The 3,373-nt window shown below is 38.0% G+C and overlaps 1 protein-coding gene across 1 annotated transcript in view; it reads right to left on the minus strand.

Annotated features, from left to right (window-relative positions):
- The window catches only part of LOC118329883 (cGMP-dependent protein kinase 2), an 18,709-nt gene extending 18,351 nt beyond the window's left edge, over positions 1-358 (minus strand). Inside the window, exon 1 of the mRNA XM_035664230.1 lies at positions 225-358. The gene's annotated coding sequence lies outside the window, so the exon portion shown is untranslated. The remainder of the gene's footprint in view (positions 1-224) is intronic.
- Positions 359-3,373: the final 3,015 nt, after the last annotated feature.

Consider the following 3,373-nt stretch of genomic DNA (forward strand, 5'->3'; position numbering starts at 1 on the left):
TTTCAAAATCAAATATTTTTCTCCTCCGCGGTATAATTTTTGGGTGGGACAAATGCGCCTGTCTCCAATATTGGAGGGGACACGTCCCCCCCGTCCCCCCCAGTTCCTACGCCCTTGACTAATGCAATCCATTGCAACTGGTTTTTACAGCTACAGTACCTTTCAATACTACAGAGGGTCTGTTTCACATTTAAAAACACAGATTTCTGTAAGATTTAACTTACTGTGAGTCTTTGCGGACAGCCTTAGCGATAGAGATGTGTTTTGCTCTGAACCCTCCGCAGAAGTTCTCTGAGGTGGGTTCAGCAGAGACACCCTCCTTTGCTTTGAGCCTGCGGTGGACCTCCACAGCAACCCTGTGGAAGCGGCTGGGACCCTGGTTGATGACACTGAAGCGGTGGTGGCTATGGTGGCACAAGGTGGGCGGAGAGCAGCCCAGGCTGTTGTTGTAGCCAATGGCATCCTGGAGCTTGTCGATCTGGGAGATCTTGGCCTCCAGTTCCCTCTGGAGGTGCTGTAACTGAAGCTCCTGGGCTCGAAACTCTTGGTCCCGACATGCCAGCTCCCTCTCTAGGTGGGTGATTCGCAATCTGAAGATCAGAATTGGTTTAATCACTGAATAGACATAAAGGTAGACTCACAAAACATACATAAACAACTATTTAAACGGGTTATTTATATAATAATACAAAGGCTGGATTTCTATGGAAGCCGCACGATAATTTTATTTTTGTAATTATCTTTTTATTAGGAAATTTCACATCAATTGACAAGTACAAATGGATTTACAGTTGTTAACATCAAAATCGTACAGAACCAAAGGTTTTGTATCAATAGTTTCTTGTTCCAAATGTCCATTGTCCATTCCCTTTTAATAATATGTATATGTAAAGAAAAAAAACACATACAATTTAACTTTTTACATCCAGAGTGGTATAGAAGCAAAAAGTAAATACATCATTAATAAATAAATAGACATGTCTGTAGCAGTTTGGCATCATTCAGTTGCGTTCACATCACTGAGATACATTGGGAACCCCCCCCCCCAAAAAAAAAGAGATCAAATAAAAAGTGTACGTTCCTTCAGGTTACATCTAACTTTAGGTTGAGAGAAAAAGTAACCTTTTCCAAGCAGATACTTCGGAACATGACATGGCCTTATGTCCATGTTGCACTGTATCTGCTTAGCTTAGCCTACACTGGCTGGTCCCACTGGACTGATAGGCAGTTTCATATGAATGTTTTAGCGTGTCAACATCGACAAAGACTCAACATCGTTTTTGTTGACCAAGACATGACCTAATAGCTTTTTTGAAACCCAAACAATGATCTTTCCCTAATTCAACCAAGTCAATTTTGAGCCTAACCTAACCAAACCTGAACCAGCAGTGGTAGATCAGACAATGCTAATAAGTCTTTGATGTAATGATGAAAACACTTTTGGAAGGCACTAATAAACAACTTGTCACTATGTTATAGATGAAACGTGTGTTTGCAAATGCATGTCGCTGTATTTAGCCTTAAATGTAGTCAGAAACTCAACTTGATGCCATTTTCAGAGCATCAAAGATCAATTACAGCCCATTAATCCAATAAGGTGGGGAGGATTTGTGAGTAAAAGAGATCTGTTAATCACATCAGCCTACTTTATTACTTACCTTATTGAACCTTTCCACACCACAATGAGACGAGTTGCAATTATCTGATGCCACATTTTAGGAACAAAGGTTAAGAACCCAATAAACAAAATGGCAAGCTAAATCTCATCATTGTGAAACTAGAATTAAGTATTTTGGGTAACCTTGTAAGGCATCTGAATTCGCAAGAACACGAAATTATGCAAGAATTCATCTTTCCAGACTTCCAACTATGTGCTTTTGACCAACCATAGTGGTTCAGACCAATCAGAATCCTGCAAGGAACTACTGGCAGCTACAGCATGAGCTTCCGGTTTGTGTGTGATGACGTGTGTGAGAAGTGCCTGGATAATAACAACAATGGTGGCTGATAAAGAGGTTAGCCGTAGATGCTGCTAGCATCAGTTCTATCAGAACTGGAGAGTATTTCTTTATTACAAGAAGAGCAAAGAACGACACTGAAGGATTTTCTTAATGGAAAAGGTGTTTTCTCTGTTCTCCTGACTGGCTTTGGTAAGAGTTTGACTACGTTATACAGTTCATTGATCTGAGTGGTTCCTCGTGATAAACGGTGATAGATGATGGTTAGATGGTTCATCCAATCACTTGCCCATTTTTTTGGAAAGAGCCTGTCCTTTTCCATACAGTTTCCAACACTGACTGCCCCTACTATTTGATAATTAGATATTAATTATTTAAATAAATGACTTTTATTCTTACTAATCATATGCAAGAATACATTGGATATACAAAGCATTTTCCTTCAATTTAATTCAATTCAAACAACTTTATATTGATTATATGTTAAATAAACATTTAATAAAATATTTTATTAAATATTTATGCAGCAGATAATACACATACAGTTGTAATCACAAATATTCAACCCCCTCACCTCAAAATATATTATAGTGATATGGATGAAAGATAATGACAATAAATGAGAAAAAACACGAGTTATTTTAAACAGAAGTTGATTTAACTTTGAAGTTCAAATAAAATATTTAACTCTTTTAACACTCTTGGAATATTAATTTTTTTGGAAATCTACATATACTAAAGCCATTCAGGTGTGATGAAATAATCTCCTCTCTCAGCTCCGTTGTCTTTCCCATGATTGCAACTCACCTTCAATACCTTGTATGCATCACAGCTGAAGAGTTCCCAAAGGCTTAATTATGTTTAAACTCCACTTTAGGCCATAAAACAGCCAAATTATATAGGGGTTAAATAAATGTGACATGGCTATCTTAACAAAATATACTCTTACACACAAAATACCTACATCATGCATCTTTGTGTGGTTAATTTTATGCTCATTAACTCATAAAGAAGTCACATCCCGAAGCAGACCTTCCAGTCCCCCCCGCTTGCTGCTTTGAAAAATTTTTGATCCAATCTTCAAAAAGTTTGGGGGGTTGAATATTTCGGATTGCAGCTGTATTTAATATAACACGTAGGATAAAATAAAACAGTAGTCAAAATGCTTAAAAGTATAAAATTATGCAGTGCATTTTAGCAGTGTGCATAGCAACAAGCTCCTTATAATTTCTAAGTAAATAAATAAGCTGTACAACACATCTACAGGTAATTCTGAACAATCTAACAGTAGGTTTGCTGTAAGGAAGACATATATTCATGAGGTTTGATTCTGACCTGAGGACGTCTGTGTCCAGACCAGGAGGGTCTGTGTGGATGGAGGCCAGGCAGCTGTTCTCTTCAGCCTGTGGGGCTTT

Source organism: Morone saxatilis, unplaced genomic scaffold (assembly GCF_004916995.1).
Source record: "Morone saxatilis isolate NCDOM2014 unplaced genomic scaffold, NCSU_SB_2.0 Contig19, whole genome shotgun sequence".
Classification (NCBI taxonomy): Eukaryota; Metazoa; Chordata; class Actinopteri; family Moronidae; genus Morone; species Morone saxatilis.